Source organism: Bos mutus, chromosome 7, assembly GCF_027580195.1.
Source record: "Bos mutus isolate GX-2022 chromosome 7, NWIPB_WYAK_1.1, whole genome shotgun sequence".
NCBI classification, from domain to species: Eukaryota; Metazoa; Chordata; class Mammalia; order Artiodactyla; family Bovidae; genus Bos; species Bos mutus.
Genome location: NC_091623.1, coordinates 66,653,926 through 66,679,523, shown reverse-complemented (window position 1 = coordinate 66,679,523; position 25,598 = coordinate 66,653,926). Strand labels below are relative to the sequence as shown.

Sequence of the window (25,598 nt, the reverse complement as noted above, 5' to 3'; positions counted from 1 at the left end):
AAATTTCATTCAATAGCATATAAAAAATATGGGTCATTTTTACCAATAAAAAACCTTGAGGAATAACATTTTGTATTATCAAGATCTTTTCTGATTCAAGCTATCATAAACACAGCATACAAAAAAAAAATAGCTTTCAAAAACTAGAGTGGCTTTTTTCCTTGGTCTTTTTAGGTTCTCATGTTTCAAAGCAATAAAGATGAGCATTTTGCCTATTCCCTAAAACATTCTCCTCTCCAATATAAGTCAAGGTTTTCAATAAACTTTCAAGTAAAATCTGGTAAAAAGTAACCAGGAAAGATTTCCTTCCATTTTTCTCTTTTTGCTTTAATTGAAAAAAAAGAAGACAAATTATAGAGAAATAGTTCCAAAGGCATATTCTTTTCATCAAGATTCACTTTACCTTTTGGTCTTTTGTGAAGAGCACCAGAAATGAAACAGCTTCATCAAAAATTATCTTGGCATGCAGATGTTAATAAATTGATTTCTTTAAACATAAAAATCTGAATTTTTAAAAAACCATAAATAATCTGGTCAAATATTATTATGGATTGAATTGTGTCCCCTGAAAAGATAGGTTAACTCATAACCCCTAATACCTCTGAATGTTAGCCTATTTGGGAATAGTATTGTCACAGATGTAATTAGTTAAGATAAAGCCATGACTTTTCACTTTCATGTATTGGAGAAGGCAATGGCAACTCACTCCAGTGTTCTTACCTGGAGACTCCCAGGGACGGGGGAGCCTGGTGGGCTGCCGTCTATGGGGTCGCACAGAGTTGGACACGACTGCAGTGACTTAGCAGCAGCAGCAGCAGCAGTGTCCTTGCAAGAAGATGGCCTTGTGAAGACAGTGGCACATGGTGAGACCAGCATGTGACAATGAAGATGTGGCTGCAAACCAAGGAATACCAAAGATTGGTGGCAAACCAGCAGAAGCTAGAAAGAGGCAAGGAAGGATTCCCCTACAGGTTTCAGGGGGGACAGGGCCCTGTCTGCCACCTTAATTTCAGACTTCTGACCTCCAGAACTGTGGACAATAAATTGCAGTTGTTCTAAGCCACCTACTTTGTGGTACGATGTTGTGGCAGTGCTAGAAAACAAATAAATAATTGCTTCTTTATATAATAATAATATGTTACAATGATAGACAAGAAAAAATACCACAAATAATACTCCTAGGTCTATCAATTTCCAAAAGCCTTTGAGTCCTTCACTACATCTCCTGTGAAAATGTAGCCATTCGACTGTTGGTATCCCCGGGAATGTTGACATCACTCTAAAGGGATGAACGGTTATTATGAAGGGTCCCAGAGGAACCCTGGGGAGGGACTTTAATTACATCCATATAGAACTCAGTCTACTTGGAAAGAAAAAAAGAGGCTCTGGGTTGATAAATGGTGTCTGAGTCAGTTCAGGCTGCTGTAACAGAATCCCATAAATTGAGTGGCTTATAAACAGCAGAAATTTATTTTCCACAGTTCTGGAGGCTGGAAAGTCCAAGATCAAGGTCCTGGAAGATTTAGTTTCTGGTGTGGACCTGCTTCCTGGTTCATAGATGTAAAGTCACTAATCCAGTTCCTGAGGACTCCACCTCCAAATACTACCACACTGAGAATTAAGTTTCAACATACGAATTTGAGAGGAACACAAACATTCAGTCTGTTGTTCAGTTGCTCAGTTGTGTCTGACTCTTTGCTGCTGTGTGGACTGTAGCACACGAGGCCTCCCTGGCCCTCACTCCCTCCCCCGGAGTTCACCCAAGTTCATGTCCATTGAATCGGAGATGCCATCCAACCATCTCATCCTCTACTACCCTCTTCTCAGTCTATAGCAGTGGGGAAATAGAAAGGAACTGGCTACAGTTCAAATTATCTGTGCTTCACATACAGAACGTGATCAAGAGCAAGGTACTGGGCTTCCATCACAAGATGAGGTGTGTATATTCTCACTTACCTATCAATGCTATTGTTCAGTAAAATGGGTCTCTTATTAAAATTGAATTTGTTGAGTGAAAAATACATTTGTAGGACTCGGGTGAGGCCAAAGCATTGCTTGTTCAGTATTTCAAGCCCAGAAAGATGTTATTAATAAATCTTGAAGGAAATGACGTTGACTTCATATCAGATTTAGCTGCTTTTAACAACAGTTAAAAGCAAAGCTATCAGAAAAAGTTTGGACGGTATGTTTCTGAAAAAGGGACAGTTCAGCAGGCTAAGATCTAAGAGTTTGTCCAGCTACGGAAGCTGCAAGATGCCAGATGATTTCTAAGACCTATTTGTGAAACTTTAAAGATGCGCTAAAGCCCTCTATTGATCTGGGGCTTTTTCTTAAGAGGGAGAGAGAGACCGAGACCTTGATAGGTCACTTGACAGTATTATCCACAATGCTTAAAAAAAAAAAAATCTGGTAATTTCGTATCATAGTCTTCTTATGTAGAAGACTGTAATTATGATAGAGCTCAAAATCCCCCCAAAGGCATGATGGGAAGCAGGTGTCCTGCACAACTGCTATTTCCTTGCACTAGACCCAGCTCGTTAAGCTCAGAAGTTGTTTCCTTGCACTGGACCTAGCTCCTCAAGCTCAGAAGTTCTCAGACTTTGTGTGAGGACCCTCTTAGTGATCTCTGCATTTCCTCTTTCCCCTCACTTTCCTCCTACTTCCCCTTGCTTCGTTAAAAAAAAATTCTATAAAACTACCAAGCTAGATTCAGGAAGACACTGGTGCCCTTTAGATGGGACACCAATGGTAGAACCCATTTATTTTTAATGTGATACTTCTATTATTTTTGAGGGTAAACCATAAAAATAACCCAAACACACAAGAATTCAGACTGCCAGCCGCTTGGAAGATATCCCCAACTTCCAGACATCCCTAGGCGGCATCTTGAGAATTGCTGCAATAATTACCTGGTGCAGTGGTTTTTAATTCTAGTTGCACATGAAAGTCACCTGGGAAACTTCTCACTCCACATCAATTAACTGAGAAGCTCTGGGGATGGGGCCCAGGCACAAGGAATTTGTAAAAGACTCTCCAGTGATTCTAACACACAGCCAGGACTGAATGCCAGTGGCTTAATGTCAAGTTTCGTTACTATTGGAGTCCAAACTCTGATAAAGAGAGGCAGAGGTGAGCACCCATCTCTGCCACTTACAGCTCTCTGCTTTTTGTCTGATTGGAGTTATATAAATCCTAAGTGGAGCTAAGACTAAGCCTGATAATTGTCATGGCAATGCCCTAGATTTTCCTATCAAATCCAATCTTATTTAGGATGGGAGATGCAGAAGTGACTCTAGTGAAGTTAAAATATTTCTGCCCCTATTTAGAATATTCAGCATTAAATTCAACAGAGTTTTCCCATACATTTTTAAACACTAAAACTTTTTCAAACAGCAGATCTTACCTGAATCAAATAAATGTATCATTAATTGTAAAGTGTGCTTGATCACAGAGAGTTTTCTAGGCAATCAGCATCATGTATAGCCTTTAATGCCTCCTGTCTGCTGAATGTGAATTCTGCATGTTGAGCACAAATTTGCAAATTTCTCTGCTTATGCTTCATCACTCCCTTCTCTGATTGAATATAAAAGAAGCAAGATTTGAAAATCATAGACTTGGGAGGGACATGGGGAAACCATTTTATCTAGGCCTCTGATTTTACAGTTAGATGCCTAATCCACTAACAGAGTCAGGCTACCAAGGTCTTTTGTTAAGTTTGTGAATGCTCTAGCATGGAGGATGACAACAAACTTCTAACTTGCTCCCCTGCTTCCAGCCCCCTGCCACTCCTTTTTCTCCACATTGCTCTCAGAGTGATCATTCTAAAGATAAATCCAATCAAATCACTCCTTGTCTTGTTTAGCATTCCTCAATGACTCTGTTTGCCTCAGGTGCAAATTCAAATTCCTTAGCCTCTCTTACAATCATTCATAAACTGATTGGACTGGACGCTGAGGGAAATGTCTCCTGGAGCTCACGTTTCTCACTGTAGATTGCAGTCAGACCAGGGTTCGCAATGATCTAAATGCAGTTTTCCATATGAGTCCTATCTGTCACCACACATTTGCACATGCTGTTCTTTCTCTCAACGATGTTCTCTCCCCACTAGGTAAAGAGATCCTTCCTCTATTCTCTCAAGTCTCTCAAGGAGACCCTTCATCTATTCTTTAGTGAGCAGGGGAGACATCAGAAATTGCAGCACAAAGTGTAGAAGGTAGGAGAGGACTTACTGAGATGAGGGTAGAAGATTGAATGGTAGTATTTATATCCTGAAATAAAAGACCTTATTAGCTGTTTTTGTATAAAAGAGCTTCAAAGTTACACGTAATACCAAGGTTAAATGGATTGGGAATGGAACCCTCTGGGGTGGTGGTGGTAGTGCTGCTATTTCAATGGCCATAATGGGAAAGCAAATGGTTTCTTCTATTTTTATCATCGTCATCAACTACCGTCTATCCCTCCGTCTTGTTGTTGTTCCGTCACTAAGTTGTGTCTGACTCTTTGCGACCTCAGGAACTGCAGCACACAAGGCTTCTCTGTCCTTCACCATCAACTGAAGTTTGCTCAAACTCATGTCCATTGAGTTGGTGATGCCATCCAACCATCTCATCTTCTGTCGTCCCCTTCTCCTCCCACCTTCAATCTTTCCCAGCATCGGGGTCTTTTCCAATGAGTCAGTTCTTCACATCAGGTGGCCGAAGTATTAGCGCTTCAGCTTTAGCATCAGTCCTTCCAATGAATATTGAGTGTTGATTTCCTTTAGGATTGACTGGTTTGTTCTCCTTGCAGTCCAAGGGACTCTCAAGAGTCTTCTCCAGTTCAAAAGCATCAGTTCTTCAGCAGTCAGCCCTTTTTATGGTCCAACTCTCACATCTGTTCATGACTACTGGAAAGAACATAGCCTTGACTATGTAGAACTTTGTTGGGAAAGTGATGTCTTTGCTTTATAATACACTGTCTAGGTTTGTCTTAGCTTTCCTTCCAAGAAGCAATTGTCTTCTAATTTCATGGCTACAGTCACTGTCCTCAATGATTTTGGAGGCCAAGAAAATAAAATCTGTCACTGTTTCACTTTTTCCCCATCTGTTTGCCATGAAATGATGCCATGATCTTTGTTTTTTGAATGTTGAGTTTTAAGCCAGCTTTTTCACTCTCCTTCTTCACCATCATCAAGAGGCTCTTTAGTTCCTCTTTAGTTTCTCCCATTAGAGTGGTATCATCTGCATATCTGAGGTTGTTGATATATCTCCTGGAAATCTTGATTCCAGCTTGTGATTCATCCAACCCGGCATTTTGCACAATGTAGTCTACATATAAGTTAAATAAGCAGGGTGACAATATACGGCCTTAACGAACTCCTTACCCAGTTTTGAACCAGTTTGTTGTTTCATGTTTGGTTCTGACTGTTGCTTCTTGACCCACATACAGGTTTCTCAGGATACAGGTAAGGTGGTGTGGTATTCCCATCTCTTTAAGAATTTTCCACAGTTGTGATCCACACAGTCAAAGGCTTTAGTGTAATTCAATGAAGCAGAAGTAGATGTTTCTGTGGAATTCCCTTGCTTTCTCTGTGATCCAATGGATATGGCAATTTGATCTCTGGTTTTGCTGCCTTTTCTAAATCTAGCTTGAACTCCTGGAAGTTTTTGGTTCACATACTGTTGAAGCCTAGCTTGAAGGATTTTGAACATTACCTAGCTAGCATGTGAAATGAGTGTAATTGTATAGTAGTTTGAACATTCTTCAACTATGTCTGTCTTTGGGATTGGAATGAAAACTGACCTTTTCTAGTCCTGTGGCCACTGCTGAGTTTTCCAAATTTGCTGGCATACTGAATGCAGCACTTTAACAGCATCATCTTTTAGGATTTGAAATAGTTCAGCCTGAGTTCCGTCACCTCCAGCTTTGTAGTAATGCTTCCTAAGACCCACTTGACTTCACACTCCAGGATGTCTGGCTCTAGGTTTGTAACCATACCATCATGGTTATCCAGGTCATTAAAATTTTTTTTTTTTTTTTTGTATAGCTCTTCTGTATATTCCTGCTACCTCTTCTTAATCTCTTCTGCTTCTGTTAGGTACTTGCCATTTCTATCCTTTATCTTTAGTTGGAGCTCAGGTGCAGAGATTTTAATTAACTACACTTCTAAGTTTATGCCATGTCATTACCATTGGTTCACATAAACCTGCTGTTTAATTTAATTTTTTTTTTAACTTAAAAAAGAACTTGTATACAGATCCTTACTCCTTTTTCCCTCTTTGCACATAGGAAACTATTCCAATATAATGCCTGTCATTCACTGGGGTCCATTGTTTCAGTTCAGTTCAGTCACTCAGTTGTGTCTGACTCTTTGTGACCCCATGGACTGCAGCACGCCAGGCTTCTGTGTCCATCACCAACTCCCGGAGATTGCTCAAACTCATGTCCATGGAGTTGGTGATGCCCTCCAACCATCTCATCCTCTGTTGTCCCCTTCTCTTCCACCTTCAATCATTCCCAGCATCAGGGTCTTTTCAAATAAGTCAGTTATTCACATCAGATGGCCAAAGTATTGGAGTTTCAGCATCAGTCCTTCCAGTGAATATTCAGGACTTATTTCCTTTAGGATGGACTGGTTGGATCTCCTCGCAGTCCAAGGGACTCTCAAGAGTCTTCTCCAACACCACAATTCAAAAGCATCAATTCTTTGGCACTCAGATTTCTTTATAGTCCAACTCCCACATCATTACATGACTACTGGAAAAACCAAAGCTTTGACTAGATGGACCTTTGTTGGCAAAGTAATGTCTCTGCTTTTTAATATGCTGTCTAGGTTGGTCATAGCTTTTCTTCTAAGGAGCAAGCATCTTTAAACTTCATGGTTGCAAAAACCATCGGCAGTGATCTTGGAGCCCCCCCAAATAAAGTCTGTCACTGTTTCCATTGTTTCCCCATGTATTTGCCATAAAGTGATGGGACCAGATGCCATGATCTTAGTTTTCTGAATGTTGAGTTTTAAGCCAACTTTTTCTCTCTCCTCTTTCACTTTCATCAAGAGGCTCTTTAGTTCTTCTTCACTTTCTGCCATAAGGGTGGTATCATCTGCATATCTGAAGTTATTGATATTTCTCCCCACAGTCTTGATTCCAGCTTGTGCTTCTTCCAGCCCAGCATTTCTCATGATGTACTCTGCATATAAGTTAAATAAGCAAGATGACAATATATAGCCTTGGCATACTCCTTTTCCTATTTGCAACCAGTCTGTTGTTCCATGTACATTTCTAACTGCTGCCTCTTGACCTGCATACAGATTTCTTAGGAGGCAGGTCAGGTGGTCTGGTATTCCCATCTTGTTAAGAATTTTCCACAGTTTGTTGTGATCCACAGAGTCAAAGGCTTTGGCATAGTCAATAAAGCAGAAGTAGATGTTTTTCTGGAACTCTCTTGCTTTTTCCATGATCCAGTGGATGTTGGCAATTTGATCTCTGGTTCCTCTGCCTTTTCTAAATCCAGCTTGAACACCTGGAAGTTCACAGTTCATGTACTGCTGAAGCCTGGCTTGGAGAATTTTGAGCATTACTTTGCTAGTGTGTGAGATGAGTGCAATTGTGCGGTAGTTTGAGCATTCTTTGGCATTGCCTTTCTTTGGATTTATGGACTTCCCTGGTGGCTCAGACGGTAGAGTCTGCCTACAATGCAGGAGACCTGGGTTCAGTCCCTGGGTTGGGAAGATCTGGAGAAGGAAATGGCAACCTCCTCCAGTATTCTTGCCTGGAAAATCCCGTGGATGGAGGAACCCCGTAGGCTCCATGGGGTTGCAAAGAGTCAGACACAACTGAACGACTTCACTTTCAATTTCCTTCACTTTTCTTTGGGGCTGGAATGAAAACTGACCTTTCCGGTCCTGTGGCCACTGCTGAGTTTTCCAAATTTGCTGGCATATTGAGTGCAGCACTTTCACAGCATCATCTTTTAGGATTGGAAATTGCTTAACTGGAATTCCATCACCTCCACTAGCTTTGTTTTTAGTAATGCTTCTTAAGGCCCACTTGACTTCACATTCCAGGATGTCTGGCTCTAGGTGAATGATCACACCATGGTGATTATCTGGGTCAGGAAGATCTTTTTTGTATAGTTTTTTGTATTCTTGCCACCTCTTCTTAATATCTTCTGCTTCTGTTAGATTCATACCATTTCTGTCCTTTATTGTACCCATCTTTGCATGAAATGTTCCCTTGGTATCCCTAGTTTTCTTGAAGAGGTCTCTAATCTTTCCCATTCTATTGTTTTCCTCTATTTCTTTGTAGTGATTGCTGAGTAAAGCTTTCTTATCTCTCCTTGCTATTCTTTGAAACTCTGCATTCATATGGGTATATCTTTCCTTTTCTCCTTTGTCTTTTGCTTCTCTTCTTTTCTCAGCTATTTGTAAGGCCTCCTCAGACAGCCATTTTGCTTTTTGGCATTTCTGTTTCTTGGGGATGGTCTTGATCACTGCCTTCTGTATAAAGTCACAAACCTCTTTCCATAGTTCTTCAGGCACTCTGTCTATCAGATCTAATCCCTTGAATCTGTTTGTCCTTTTCACTATAGTCAGTGAAGACTATACTTTTCTTTTTCACCATACAATGACTTTACTGTATGGTGAAGCCTGGTATGGTGGGTTTTCCTTAAGTCTTCTTTTTTATTGTTTAGCTATTTGTGTACATTTGTTCTTCTATAGAATTTTTAGACTCAATTCTTGAAAAAATGCAAATGGCATTTTGATTGGTATTGCATTGAATATATAGATCAATTTGAGGATAATTATTATCTTTCTAATGTTAATTCATCTCATTCAAGAATTTGAATTCTCTATCCATTATTTAGATCATCTGTACATTCTTTCATTGAACCTTTATTTTTTCTCCATGGTGATCTCTTCTAAATTAATTCCTAGATACTATATGGTTTTAAACTATGAATAATACTTTATCTTTTATATTTTATAGTATGTCTTATGATTTTGTAAGTTTAAAATATTTAAGTTGATGTCATATCTGGCAGTCATACCAAGCTATCTGAAAAGTTATGCTATTTGGGGGCTTGAAACAACAGAATGTATTCCTTGGTAGTTGTGGAGATATCTAAAATCAGTAACCCTGTACCAAAATCAAGGTGTGGGCAGGACCACACTCCCTCTGGAAATTCTGGGGGTAAATCCGTTCCTTGCCCCTTTCACTTTCTGTTGGTATTCCTTGGCTTGTGACCATATCACTCCAATCTCTGCCACCATGGTTACATTCTTTCTCTCTTGTATATATCAAATCTCCCTGTCTCCCTCTTAGAAGGATATATTTAGATCTTATACATATAATTCCGCATAGTCTCTTTATCTCAAAATCCTTAATTTATTTATATTTGCAAATTTTTGTCATATAAGGTAACATTTACAGGTTCTAAAGAATAGTACTTGATATTTTGGGGAGGGCATTATTCAACTTATTATGCTTTCTCAATTAATAGAATATACATATATAATTCAGCTCCCAATCTTACATATTACTTAATGAGAAGACACTAACACTAAAGTCAGGTACTAGATAGGAATTATACAACCGAAGGCTGAGTGCCGAAGAATTGATGCTTTTGAACTGTGGTGTTGAGAAGACTCTTGAGAGTCCCTTGGACTGCAAGGAGATCCAACCAGTCCATTCTGAAGGAGATCAGCCCTGGGATTTCTTTGGAAGGAATGATGCTAAAGCTGAAACTCCAGTACTTTGGCCAGCTGTTTCGAAGAGTTGATTCATTGGAAAAGACTCTGATGCTGGGAGGGATTGGGGGCAGGAGGAGAAGGGGATGCCAGAGGATGGGATGGCTGGATGGCATCACTGACTCGATGGACATGAATCTGAGTGAACTCCGGGAGTTGGTAATGGACAGGAAGGCCTGGCGTGCTGTGATTCATGGGGTCGCAAAGAGTCAGACACAACTGAGCGACTGAACTGAACTGATACAACATTGTTTTGAAGCTCCTACCTATTTTAATTAGACAAGAGGAAATAATTGGGGGATGTAATAGTTGGAAATGAAAAATTTTAACTCTATTTTCAGATAACATGATTGTATATGTGAAAAATCCAGAAGAATTAATAAGAAATGACCTTAAGTAAAATAATTTAGTAATGTAACATCTTATAAAATTAATATTCAAAATCAATAACCTTCATAATAGAAACAAAACCAATTACAAAATGTAATGGTGGAGAAGTTTTGTTTTATGATTTAAGAAAAAGAAGTGCTAAGGTAAAACTTAATTAGAAGTATCCAGAGCCTACATGAGGAAAATAAACCAGAAAGTTACAAAAGTTGATTTCAATAAATGGAAAAATGTGCCTTGTTCTTGGATAAAATCAATATCATTAGAAAATATCTTTTCTCTGTTTTAATTTATAAATTTATGAAATGCCTAGTAATAGTATCATCCAGTTTTTCCCCTCTGGAGCAATACAAGTTGATTATAAAACTTGTCTGAAGGAACCTACAAGCAAGAATGGTTAAGACATCTTAAACACAACAGCAGTTGTGAGAGAATGGGAAGATTAACGGTTACATTACACCAACTCACAAACCCTTTATAATTAAGATAGTTTGGTATTGACACATGAATAGACAGATAAGTGGGGCAAAGAGAGTAATGAGAAACAGAGGAAACTGCAGATGGAAATTTAGTATACAGTAAAGGGAGCATCTCAAATCAGGAAGGAAAAGATGCATTTTAAAAATAAGTATTTTTAATAATAGAAGATTGTGATTTACTTACAGTAACATTAACACACTTAAAATTCAGCATAGTGTTTGTCAATGGAACTCAGTTGACCAAACTATGAAAACATTGTTCCTTGCTTTATAGTTCTGGATGGAAGTCACAAGTAATGGTTCCATTGTGCTCACTTTAAACTAGAGATATAAACTTTTTAATAAGTAAAAACGAGATGCTATATAGCCAGTGTTTTGCTAATAAATGTTTAATACACACACATATACCTGTGTCTATATATGTGTATACACACACACACACACACACACATATATATGCATACACTTATATTTGTATATATATGTATTATTGGGGCTTCCCAAGTGGTTCAGTGGTAAAGATTCCACCTGCCAAGCAGGAAACTCAGGTTCAATCCTGGGGCTGGAAGTTCCCTTGGAGAAGGAACTGGCAACGCACTCCAGTGTTCTAGTGTGGAAATCCCATGGACAGAGGAGTCTGGTAGGCTACAGTATAAGGAGTCGTAAGGAGTCGGACATCACTGAGCAACTAAGCCACCACTGTGTATACTATTTTACTGATATAAAGAATATTTAGTAAGTAATTTACTAATTGTAATAAAATATACAGTATTCTCCATTGTAAATGCCATATAATTAATTGATTCTCATAGAATGCTTTCTTTGATTTTTGCCAAATTCTTATCCATGACACACTTATGGTTGTAATTGATAAAGGTAGCTCTCATCTGAATGTATGCATGTATTTTCACTCGCATTAATGAATAAGCTGAAAGTGAAATGACAGTGTTGAATCTTGACTTATTTGTCAAGGACATGAGTGACTTCTTTGTTGAATTGGATAATAGGTTTCAAATACTGGAAGATTATCTCTCAATTTTTCATGCAATTCACAATGTAACAGCTACAGACAAGATGCACTTTAAAGATGAATCTCCGTTGTTGATATTTTCTCTATTTTCTTAAGTCTCTAGGCCAGAGGTCAGCAAACTTTCTCTAAGGGTCAGATAGGAAATACTTCAGGCTTTTGGGGTTATATGGTATCTATTGCAGCTAATCACCTTGGCCATTATAGCACAAAAGCATCCATAAACAGTATGTCAAAAAAAAAAAAAAAATAGCTGTGATTCAGTAAACTTGAGGTTGAATTTGGCCTACTGGCCATAGTGACCTCCAAGTATACAGTCAACAAAGCAATAAATTAAGCCCTGATTTTAGAACAGCCAAGTTTCATGATGTGAGTATTCCCACCCTAGCCAATTTCATGGTGTTGATATGGTGATTAATGCCAGTTTGACAAGAGATGTAGAGCAGCACGCCATTTTATAGTCTTACCACCATATAGACCCAGCAGACAAAAATTGCCCCAAGAACCTTGATAATAGTAAAATGTTCTAAAATAATTAGAAAGCGATTGAGTTTTGAATATTTATTAGCATTGCTTTTAACATGATTTATTTCATGTACATTTGTATAATTTATTTTGTATTAATGGCTGTGTTTAGCAATCAGCTCATGAAATTCCTGAAAATTAAAAAAATCAGCTCTTGTGAGCTGGCTCACACCACTCTGTGTAGCCATATGGGGAAAGAGAAAATTTGATTCATTATTTACAGTATATACCAGAATAAATTCCAAATGGATCAGAAACACAAATGTAAAAATAAGATGAAACCTTGCAAGTACTAGGCCAGACACAGATGAATTCCTCTCTAACATGAGAGTGCGGAAACTTTCCAAACTGAGGCTTAAAGGCCAGAGGCTTTGAGGGAAATGAGATAGATTAGCTTTAGAAAATGAACTGAGAATTATGCTTTCTTTTTGCATTTTCTGGAACGACTTCTATAACATAGGAATTGTGTTTTTAATGGTTTGATAGAATCTATTTTAAAAGCATCCAGCCTAGAGCAATTTGGAATGGAGTTTTAACTACCAATTAAATTCCTTTGGTCCTTGTAAGTCTATTTTAAATTCCTTTTTTATTCTCATACCAGTGTGGCATCCTATGTTTTCTAGGAATTTATCCATTTTATGTTTGTTTTTTAAATCTGCAGTTATTTCCCCATCTTCATTTTGATTTGTGTTTTATTTACTTTTGTTGTCTCCTTTTTCTCTTGATCAGTCTTATCAGAGGTTTATTTTGGTAGCTTTTTCAAAGTAGAACTTTAGTTTTATTAATTTCTTCTACTAAAAAGTCATTATATTGTTTCTTTTCCTCTCTTTTATCTTTTGTCTTCTTTGGGCTTGCTTTGATGATCTTTCTTATAACTTCTTGAGTTGAATGTTTACCATATTTCTTTTCAACTTTTATTGTTTCCTGATAAGTGTATTTAAAGGTATAAATGTTCCTTCTAACATGGCTTTAGGTATGTTCCACACATTTTGTGTTTTCATGTTCATTCAATTCTAAATAGTCTCTCATTTTGATTATAATTTAATTTTTAACCTATGAGTTATTTAATAATATGACATTTTCACAATATAGTACATTAAAAAATTTTTCTGTTATTAATTTCTAATATTAATTCATCTGCATGGTATTTTTCCTGGCAAGTTTATTGAGACTTTCTGTAGGCCTGATCTATTAGTTTAAACATGTGTATGCTTCTAAAAAATGTGTGTTTGCTATTTGTTGCATGAACTATTATAGCATATAGATCGAAGCATATATATTATACATAGCATACCACTGAACATACATATCACAGATCTCAACAATATACTTAATAGTATAAGCCCACTAATTATACTGTTTAGATAAAGATCTGCTTAAGTTCTTTTTGCTTAATACATTTTTGATAATTTGGTTTTAAATGCTCCAGCTGTTTATCTGTTTCTCTCTATATGTCAGTTATTGTGACCTATTACTAGGTTCATATATGTTTGTGATGGTTATCTCTTCTCACTCTATTTTTTGTTTACCTTTTACCTTGAACTTTTTAAAATTAGCTATTATGATTGCTATTCCAGCCTTCTTTCATGGTTTTGGGTTTTTTCCCCTGTCTTGAATTCTTTCATTCTCAACCTTTTTGTGTCTTTTGATTTTCAGAATTTCTCTCAAATAGAACATATTTTTGGATTTTGTTTTTATTTCTTAATACCATCATAAAATATTTTTCTTTGCTAGTTAAATCCACTTAAATTTATTGTAATTTCTTTTATATTAGGAATTATTTCTCCCACCATGTCTTATATTTAAATTTGTTGCATTTTCTGCTGGCTCAAAAATTATTCTATTTTTATTCAAAAGTAGCTGCTTTTAAGGCCCTTATTCATCTTTATTTATGCTATTACTGCATTAAATTTATCAATGTCTATATATCCAAGGAAAAAATTTGCTTCCAGAAATAATGAAGAGATCAATTAAAATAAGAATCAAATTCAACAGTGAGCACAAGATGACAAATGGGAAAAATACTTTTAAATATTAAAAGAAAGTAAATTTGAACCCAGAATTTTATATTCAGCCTAATTGTCTTTCAAATGTAGTGACTTAAAAGATATATATATATATATTTATTTGTATGTATGTGTATGCACGTATATGTTCATTTCACTTCCAGTGCCTAAAGTTTAAAACTACAGAACAGACAAGTGGGAAGGGAAGATGAAAGACAGGTGCAGGTGAGCAGGACAACTTGGAACTTTTGTACAAGCACACACTGGAACCTGGGAACAGACTGAAATTCATGTTAGTTCTTGTTGCCTCTAACCTTGATCATCCGTGTTTCTTGCAGAAACTGGGACCTTTAATCACAATGGCCAAACACACACCTGGTCCAGGAATCAGAGACCTTCAAGGTGACCTAATGAAAGGTGGAGCTTTTGAAGATTCCACTGCCTGTTGACACCAATGATGTGAGCTGGCAAGTAAGTGGCAAGGCCCTTAGAACATTTCGTGGGGATTTAGCTTATGGTCCCATAACTGGAAATATACAAGAAAAGGAACTTGGAGAAAGCGAGTTCAGCCTAGCTAACGTGACACTGCTCAAAGTCACCACTCACAGGCATTGTCCTTTCCTTTCCACCACCTATATTTCCTAGCTTCTTGGTATTTTTTGTCTCTCTATCCTCTCCTGCTGACCTCTAGGAGAGGTTCTCAATCTGATCTTGCTACTCAGTGATTTATTCATCACTTTTGTCCTTCTTGCTATGTATCTTATCTATTGCTTTTGTCACTTCGGCTATTACATATTTCATACCTACCACTCAATTTAGTCCTTTCTTATGTTTTCTTGTTCTTGCTTCACATGGATATCAGCCTTTAGCCTCTTAATATATCCATCATCATTTTAATTTCTTGGTCCATTTCCTCTTATAATTCTGTATAATTTAGATGGTTTATACTGTTGAGTTTGTTGTCCTTCCTTATATGTAGTTGTATTCCTTATATGACTTACGGCTATTTCTTCTGAAGAATTCCTCTTCCCCTGAGAGTATTGGTTACTACACATGGCTCTGTGCTGGGAAATGTCTGTAGCTCAGCCTTTACTTGATGTACCTGTAGGTGAATTAAATTCAGGGAAGAGAGGCTCAGGGACCCTAGAACTGATAGTGTTAATTCTAAATCGCCCACCATCTACAAGTAGCTTCTCTAGTCTATATTTCTCATTTACACTCTCTAGAAGCAGTCTCCATAGATTCACTCTTCCTGCCCTGGGATTTGGAGAATACCCAAGACTTAGCCGGTCAGTACACGCCCACCCTTTCCATCCCCCCTTTTTCTTGCAGGGCTTTGGCATGTCTTGTTGCTCCCTCCGGATTCCTGCAGCCCCTGATGTGGTTGTCAGTTTCTGTGGTAACTGGCAGGCTGTGGCCGTCCACACTGGGGAAGCAAGAGCAGCGCAGAAACTCCCCTCTCTCCTCTCTTCTCAGAGCTGCCTTAGCTGCCCTCCCTGCCTGACTGAAGACTTTCTCAACTCTCCTCCCACCCCCACCCCTCCACAGCCCCACATAACACTCTCTGAGTCTTCAGACTCCCCAGGGATTTCTCATAGTGTTTTATTTATTTTTAGTCATTCGTTCCTCAAATCCAAGTTTCCCTCCAGTTCCTATAGTTTCTCTATGGTTGATTTTCAGGAAGCAGCCAGTGGCCAGTGTAGTTTGTCATTTTGACAGGGTGAGAGAATGGTTTATAGGATGAGCAGGTGTACCATAAAAGGGGGAGAATTAGAGACGGCAGGTGTATGAGTCGTAAGTACAGAGAGGCTACCAGTGCTCACCAAGAGATGCTTTCTTATGCACTTAATTCTTAAAGGTTAATTTATCTATCTACCTTACTGTGCATTTGTATTTATGTATGTACGCATATATATGTGACTTTAAAAGTAAAATAATGCTTTCAAGATTATAATGGAAACAGGAGTCTTCACCCCTTCTTACTCCAAACTTCTGCTCCCTCAAGGCAACATACTTTGACCTTTAAAAAAAAATGTTGCTTCTGGTGTTTATTTCCACATTCTGAGTAACATGCTTATGTTACTGTTTCTTGATTTTTTAATGTTAGAGACTATCTTTGGGTTTATGAATATATAAGATGGGGACTTGGTACTCACTTTATTTTCCCTTCCAACGAGTTCTCTTTCCCTTCTTGCTCCAGCTCCTAATATAGTTACGTCACGGCTTCCATTAGTAATACTGAATGTTTATACTATCATGCCCATGCAAGCAGTATTCACAGTCAAGACCTGTAGCATACTAAGATTATATTCCTACCTTATATAACCTTGTATTTTCTTAGGGTTAATACTAGCCTCTCCCCATCCCCACCACCCGCTCTCTTTAGCCCGTCCTGGTTTTCTAATAAGAGTTGTTGGATAGTTTCAATCGACCCACCTGATTCTTCCCCTCTCCCTTCCTATCCTAGCTCCATCTTCCTGCTCACAGCAGAGTGCTGGTTAAACCTTCCCTTTATCATCATCTTGAAACTTCCCTTGCCTACCTCCCTGTGCTAGAGCTCCTGTTTCTTAGTTCTTTATCTCCCTATTTCTTAATTCACTCCTTTATTTGATGAAGAAAGTATTATTTTCTGGTTGCTTCCTAAAAACGAGTCCATAAGAGGTAAAAACTCATGTCGGGTGTAGTGGTCATCTGCTATTCAGACTGCCCCACAGTTTTAAACACCCCTTTCCCATTGTTTTAGTAGTTTTCCCACATTATAAATTCCACATTCTTAAAGAAGGACATTTCCCAGGTCATTTTCTAGCCGTTGGATTTCAGACATGTGGTTTTGATTACACTCGTCAGCTGCATCTGTGTGCGAGTCAGAGTATGGGTCGGGAGCTGGATTACTTGGGAAGGAGGCGGGGCCTGAGGCATCCACTTGACAGGTGCAGGTCTGGGTGAGGCCGCACAGCTGAGTGTGAGGATCCAAAGTGGTGGCAGAGGCAGAGGAAGGACCTGGAACTAGTGACTGCAGCCTCCTAGCTCGGTAGTTTCAGTCAGAAGCAGTGACTCCCTCGCTAGGCAGCTCTTTGCCTTGATGTTGGGGTGTCACTCCTGGAAACACAGTCCATTTCCTTCCCTTTAGTCTGTGGACTCTATCTCACAACGAGTCTTTTCAGCTTAAACTGGTCTTTCAGTCTGCTGTGCTGTGCTTAGTCGCTCGGTCATGTCTGACTCTGCGATCTTATGAACTGTAGCCCACCAGGCTCCTTTGTCCATGGGGATTCTCCAGGCAAGAATAGTGGCATGGGTTGCCATGCCCACTTCCAAGGGATCTTCCCAACCCAGGGATCGAACCCAGTTCTCCTGCATTACAGGCAGATTCTTTACTTGTTTGAGCCACCAGGGAAGCCCCTCAGTCTGTTGCTGCTGCTGCTGCTAAGTCGATTCAGTCGTGTCCAACTCTGTGCGACCCCATAGACGGCAGCCCACCAGGCTCCCCCATCCCTGGGATTCTCCAGGCAAGAATACTGGAGTGGGTTGCCATTTCCTTCTCCAATGCATGAAAGTGAAAAGCGAAAGTGAAGTCGCCCAGTCGTGTCCGACTCTTAGCGACCCCGTGGACTGCAGCCTACCAGGCTCCTCCATCCATGGGATTTTCCAGGCAAGAGTACTGGAGTGGGGTGCCATTGCCTTCTCCCTCAGTCTGTTAGGACTGCTATAATAGAGTACCATAGACTGGGTAGCTTAAAACCAACAGATGTTTATTCCTCATGGTCCTGGAGGCTGGAAATACAAGATTAGGAGCCAATGTGTTCCGTTTGGTGCAGACTCCCAGCCAGGTTGCAGGTGCCAACTTCTTGTTGTGTCTTCACATAGTTCAAGGGAGCTTTCTTGCATCTCTTTTATAAAAGGTATTAATCGCATTCATGAGGGCCATTCACTTTCCAAAGGATCACCCTCCTAATACCATCACACTGGGCATTAGGATTTCAACATATAAATTTAGGGGACACTAATATTCAGACCATAGCAACTGGCTAGAATAACTTCCACTATGTCAAATTAACCTGGCACATATGCCTTGCATGCCTAAAGAGGTCTTTATTCTACTGTAAGAGACAAATTTGTAAGAGATGAATTTGATTGAGAATAGAATTTGGAAGATCTTCCTCAAAAACTAGAAAGCATTTCTACATTGCCTCTGGCTTCTACTGTTGTTGCTTAGAAGTCTGAAGTCAATCTTTTTCCTGAATCTACATGTGATTCACTCCAAAGTTTTTTTGCTTATCTCAAAGTCTAATTTACTTTAAATTTTTTTCTTTTTATATTACCACATCTACAAATGGTCATGGTCATATTTTAAAGACTCAAATAGTTCTAGATGTTGTTTTATGAAAAGCAACTATTTCCTGATTTTTTTGCTCCCATTTCTGCATGAGAATAAGCAACCACTTTTACCACTAGTAATCCCAGTGGCTCAGATCGTAGAGAATCTGCCTGTAATGCAGGAGACCCAGGGTCCATCCCTGGGTTGGGAAGATCCCCTGGAGAAGGGAATGGCTACCCACTCCAGTATCCTTGCCTAGAGAATTCCATGGACAGAGGAACCTGGTAGTCTACAGTCCATGGGGTTGCAAAAAGTTGGACAGGACTGAGGGACTAAATGCAAATTTATGCATTTTTAGCCCAACGAAATGAATCCCAGGAAGCCTTTCAAAATTCTCACATTTAACTGTTATTCACTTATTCAAGAAAACATTACACATAGAAGATGACTACCTTTTACCTAAACAGACTTTTTAGGATGTAGGAGTTAGAGATCTCAGAAGAGCAGTTATTGGTAAGATGTTCCTGTCTATTTACTCATTTGAAAGTAGAATGTGAATCTGGGCTGGGACCTAAGGTATAAGAAGCTTCTGTTTCTAAGGAGTGGCTCAGTGGATGAATGAGTAGTCTTTGAGGTTCCTGGAAACCAGCATTCAGAAGGGACTCCTGGCATCAGAAAAGGCTGGGGAGTGAAATCTTAAGAGCTACATTTGAAAGCCTAGAAAGGTTGATGTGGAACGCATCCACTGAGCCTGGTACTGTATGATTGGAGTGCCCTTCCAGGGAACCTAGAAGAACCATTAGAGGCTGGGCAGGCAGTGCAGAGGCCAGCATCAGCTGCTCACTTCACTTTGGACTCTATTTAAGCACCTTCAGAAACAGCAGCATCAGGCAGAGGAAGCCACTCCAGGCTGTCCAGTCTCAAGCTGCTGCTTCATCTGCCCTCCATGTACCTGCTCACTCTAAGCCAACCGGCTTTGGTAGCTGTGGTGAAATTCTCCAGCCATCAGGGAGTGTATTTGGCCCCAAGGTAGCAAAGTAGCAGGACAGAAGCAAACAGGGTTCCCTCCTTAGACTTTTTAGCATCCTGGAATCCTGGAATTTCTGCATGCATGGAAGGGATGAGGGGATCTAAGAGATAAACTAATTTCTTGCTAATATGGACATTGCGGGCTTGAGTACAACCTCAGTAACCCTCCTGGGGCAAGATTGGCTGTTATTCAGCAAACAGCCTTGAAGTGAGATGTGCTGCTGCTGCTGCTGCTGAGTCACTTCAGTTGTGTCCAACTCTGTGGGACCCCATAGACGGCAGCCCACCAGGATGCCCCGTCCCTGGGATTCTCCAGGCAAGAACACTGGAGTGGGTTGCCATTTCCTTCTCCAATGCATGAAAGGGAAAAGTCAAAGTGAAGTTGCTCGGTCGTGTCCGACCCTCAGCGACGCCATGGACTGCAGCCTACCAGGCTCCTCCATCCATGGGATTCTCCAGGCAAGAGTACTGGAGTGGGGTGCCATTGCCTTCTCCAAAGATGTGCTGGTTTACACAAATTATATTTTGCTGATGCTATCGCTCAACATCTCTTGACACTAACAACTCTGGTTACCTGCTATATGGAATATTTGTGTCTCCCCTCACCCCCAAAATTCATATGTTAAAATACTAATCCCAATGTGATGGTATTAGGAGGTGTTGCCTTTTGGAGGTGATTAGTTCATGAGGGTAGAGTCCTCATAAATAGGATCAGTGACCTGTTAAAAGATACTCTAGAGAGCTCTTGCCCCTTCCTCCATGTGAGGACACAGTGAAAACAAGACTGCTGTCTATGAGCCAGGTGAGCAGGTTCTCACCAGATGCCAAGTCTGGAGGCACTTTGGACTTCCCAGGCTCCAGAAATGTGAGAAATAAATGCTTCTTGTCTAAGCCACCCAGTTCATGGTATTTTTGTTACAGCAAAGCAAGACCCCTGTGCTTTAACTTTTTTAGAAAAATTTGACAGTTGAAGATGAGAGGTTGGGGAGTACAAAATGGGAGAGACTGGGCCTGCCGTGATCTAATTTGTCCAGAACTCTACCCCAAGTTGCCCCTGCTGAACCAAGAAAGTTTCTACAACTCACAAAGCTAAATTTCAATCCAATTTGTATATCTATGCTAGCAGAATAAGACATTTTATCACAGATAAAGAAAAGTCTAACAGGTTTAAAGTTGGACATAAGGAACTCTGACCTTATTTTCCCTGAATAGCCAAAAACAAAACATCTAAAAAAAAACACAAAAAACAAAACCCAAGCCATAAAACAAAACACCCAAAACAAACAGAAATACTTGGTGCATAAAAATACTTTAATTTTTATACCAGGGTGAATTACATAGTTTCCACAAACAATGATGAGCCTGATAGGAAACTCAGAGCAGTGTCAACTGCTGAAGCTTTTCTGGAAATGAAAAGAGGCAAATAGTCAAACCAGACCATATATCTGTGACCCTCACTAAATGGGCTGTTTGCTCCATTGCAGCTGTTTTCAAGGTTCCTCACTTAATCCAAAGTAAACTGGACCCACGGAGTCTTTCAGTCACACATTGTCTTGCCACAGTCATATTTGCACAGACATTGTGTCAGCTGTCCTGATTCCATGGATGATGTGGGGCTGTAGCTATGACTGTGACTAATGAAGGACACATTTGTCCTTTATAGTTAGAGAGAAAGGGCACCAAAGAACAGATCCGTATATTAAATGGAAGGTGTACGTTGGAAATGAACAAATGGATTACAATAAGATGAGAAGTTACTTAAATTTGATAATAAGTGGTTGTAGCTTAGGGAAATTTGAATATGAGAGGTTATAGTCAAGCATTTTTTTCACGAGAAAAAGCAAATCTCTAAAGTAAGCAGAAGTAATCAGAATGTATCAACTCAAGAGAGAACAAGATATGGCATTTGGAAAGGAAAGGTAATCTTGGCAATAATAATGTTCAGCCTCTGTTATTTCTTGAGGCCAGTTCAATAAATTGTAATGTTACATTAGCAGTTTCTTGGAAAAAAACCAATCAACTGCTCTTCTCTTTTATCTATGGCTCTATATTCCACATGAATTATTCACTGCTGTGGTTAGTTCCTCATAGTTGCTGCATCCCCAAAGAATTCTGGGATGTTAAATAACAATGAAAGTAAAATTTGTAATATTTTATTTAAGTGTTAACTAAAGCTTTATTTATAAATGATCATCCATTTGTTTTTAACCTAAATGCTTCCTCAAGTTCAGCTATTGATTTCACTCCATTCAAATCTAGAATTTGCTCTAGTCTGGTGTGTTATGCAAAAATGCAGTGGGGCAGTGTATCAATGCAAAATATCCTAGTCACAGGCACAGTGATGTTTCCATGTTGCTTGCTAAACTGTTACCTTTCCATAGCCTGGGAGTAGTGACTGTGTAATATGTTACACTGAGAACAAAATCAAGTCTGAGGCAGTGTCTTCTAGGTGTTTCTGTTTAATCAAGACGGGTACCAGAACCCTAACATCAGCTTGAGTTTATTTGGTCCATTTATCTGTATGATAATTCTGAGGGTTTTTTTAACTAAGGGTTTTACAAAGATAATGAAATGATTTTTTGAGAATAATTGAAACCAAAGCCTTGGAATTAAAACTAATGATCAAGTTTGGCATTAATATAGACGACAAACTACAAGCTATCACAAAGCGGAACTTGATCTCATTTTCTAGTTCTTCCTCCTCTGCATGAGTGATTCAGAGAGTTTTTTCTGTTAGCATATCTCTCCTCCTGAGTTCCCCTTTTCCTCGTCCACAGCGCATGCTTTTCAGTGACCCTGGCTGTCTGTGCTGGAGCGGGCCCATATTTCTCTTTCTCTGGCTCCGTGTATGTCAGGACTAAAGATTGTTTCAAGCCTGGGCTATATCAGTTGTTACTGTGCTTGAGTGTGGAATGCTCTGGGAAGTACTGATGTCCTGCTGTACTTGTGTGCCTGGGAGCAACTAAGGATCCTGTTAATGGGTGCGTCCCTCCATCTTTCCTTTCCCAGCCGAGCACTGTCCTGCTTCCCCCCTCTCTCCTCCAGCTGTCATGGAGTCCTCTTGCTGTTGACTTGGGTGATGTGTAGGATTCTAGTCACCTGCTTTTGGCTAAAAAGTGTCTCCCTCATGGAGGTAAAGTGAAATAAATTCCTCCACTCAGTGGTACTAAGATAACTCTTAGTGCCTTTAAACATCCCCCAAACAACAGTGGTTCTGGACATGTATGATTCCTGTCTACAGAACATGCAAAAGAAACCACCTAGATGTGGGGATATGTGTGTAGAATTAGGAGAATGGCTCACACCTCCATCACCAACAAAGCTCTTTCCCTCCCTCTCTCTTTCCCTACCTTTTTGTCTTCCCTTCTTACTCCTTCCAGTTGCTTTGGAAAGAAGTATGATTTACCACATATTAGACACAGAAGTGGTGGCTTATTAACCCATGTGCTCAGTCACTCAGTCCTGTCCAACTCTTTGCGACCCCATGGACTGTAGCTCACCAGGCATAGTTCTCACACATTTTCAATCTTGACTCTGCATCAGATTAATCTCTTAACAGCTGAAAAAAAGAAAAAAGATAAGAAGCCTGACCCCGCTTCTAAACTACTGAAAGAGAGTCTCTGGAGATGAGAATTTAGAAGCCTGTATTTTGAAAAATCTCCATTCTTTGAGTAATAATATGCAGCTAGATTTGAGAACCGACAGTCTGAATGTTGCCTGCTGTGACAATGATGTATCAAATGTTACATCTGATTGCACTGATGATGTAGTTTGCCTCTCTCTGATGGCCAGGCTTGAGGGATAGAATAGTTACAAGGTTGAGTATATATAAATGGTTACATCAGGCTGCCAGTGTTCAAATCCTAACTCTACTGCTGTGTGTTTTATTGGGCAAATTATTTAATCTCTTCATGTTTCAGTTTATTCATCTGTAAAATAGCATTAAAAATAGTACCTGTCTGATAGCACTGTTGATGATTAAACATGAGACAAAACACTAAGAACAACACCTGACATATAGAAAATGCTGTTAGAGTATTAGCCATTAACATTATATGATTATGCTTGAATCAAAGGGGTCTCCTAGAGTTTTAAAAGACTTTAGAATATGATCTAGTCTTCAGGCAGCTGTATATTATTATCATTCCCATTTGACAGATTAGAAAACTCAGGTTCTTAAGTGATGTACTTGCCCAAGATGATTCAGGATGAAAATAGCAACAATTATGATAGCAAAAGCAATAACAAGTAGTATCTATTGTGTGTTTATAACATGCCAACACGGTATTAAGTGTCTGATGTATGTAATATCATTAACCCAGAGGTTTTCAACCTTTAACACGCACACACAGTCATCTGGGGACAATGTTATAATGTGGATTTTGATTCTGTACGTCTGGGATGTGGCAAAAGAAGTCGTTGTTTTTTTTTTTTTTTCCTCTGTCTCTTTGTACATTTTTTAATTGGTGGAAAATTGCTTTACAATTCTGTGTTGGTTTCTGCCGTACAACAGTGTGAATCCATCATGATTATATATGTATCCCTTCCCTCTGGAGCCTTCCTCCCCTGTCCCCATCCCACCTCTCTAGGTCATCACAGAGCACCGGGCTGGACTTCCTGTGTTAGTTAGCAACTTCCCACTCTCTGTTTTGCGCATGATAGTGATATCTGTCAACGCTACTTCCTCAACCTGTCCCACCCTCGTCTTCCCCTGCTGTGGCCGCAAGTCTGTTCTCTGCTAGATTTGTCAGCACCGTTTTTCTAGATTCCATGTGTGTGTGTGTGTGTGTGTGTGTGTGTTAGTCACTCAGTCGTGTCCGACTCTCTGCGACCCCATGGACTGCAGCCCACCAGGCTCCTCTGTCCATGGGATTATCCAGGCAAGAATACTGAAGTGGGTTGCCATTTCCTTCTCCCCTAGATTCCATATATATGCATTAATATACAATATTTTTATCTTTCTGACTTCACTCTAGATTCATCCAACTCACTAGAACTGACTCAAATTTGTTCCATTTTGTGGCTGAGAAATACTGCGTTGTATAAATGTACGAAAACTTTTTTATCCATTCATCTGTTGATGGACATCTGGGTTGCTTCCATGCCCTGGATATTGTAAATATTGTTGCAGTGAACACTGAGGTACATGTATCCTTTAGAATTGTGGTTTTATCAAGGTATATGCCCGGTAGTGGGATGGCTGGGTCATGTGATAGATTTATTCCTAGTTTTTTAAGGAATCTCCCTACTGTTCTCCATAATGGCTATATCAGTTTAGATTCCCACAAACACTGTAAGAGGGTACCATTTTCTCCACATCCTCTCCAGCATTTTTTGTTTGTAGATACTCTGATGATGGCTGTACTAACTGGTGTGAGGTATATACCTCATTGTTTTGATTTGCATTTCTCTAATAAGCAGTACTGAACAGCTTCTCATGTGCTTATTGGCCATCTGTATGTCTTCTTTGGATAAATGTCTGTTTAGGTCTTCTGCTCATTTTTTTGAGTGGGTTATTTGTTTTTCTGATATTGAGCTGAATAAACTGCTTACACATTTTAAAGATTAATCCTTTGTCAGTTGTTCCATTTGCAATTATTTTCTCTTGTTCTGAGGGTTGTCTTTTCATCTTGCTTATAATTTCCTTTGCTGTGCAAAAGCTTTTTTTTTTATTAGGTCCTATTTGTTTATTTTTGTTTTTATTTCCATTAATCTAGGCGGTGAGTCAGAGAGAATCTTGCTGTGATTTATGTCAAAGAGTGTACTGCCTATGTTTTCTTCTAAGAGTTGTATAGTTTCTGGCCTTACATTTAAGCCTTTAATCCATTGTGAGTTTATTTTTGTATTCCATTCTTTTACATGTAGTTGTCTCATTTTCCCAGTACCACTTATTGAAGGGGCTGTCTTTTTTCCATTGTTTATTTTTGCCTCCTTTGTCAAAGATAAGTTACCCCTATGTGCATGGGTTTATCTCCGGGCTTTCTATCTTGCTCCACTGGTCTATATTTCTGTTTTTGTGCCAGTACCATACTGTCTTAATGACTGTAGCTTTGTAGTATAATCTGAAGTCAGGGGTGTTGATTCCTCCATCTCAATTTTTCTT

The 25,598-nt window shown here is 39.3% G+C and overlaps 1 pseudogene; it reads left to right on the top strand.

Moving 5' to 3' along the window:
• Window positions 1–860: 860 nt before the first annotated feature.
• Window positions 861–25,598, top strand: part of LOC102264335 (large ribosomal subunit protein uL6-like) — a 110,222-nt pseudogene continuing 85,484 nt past the window's right edge.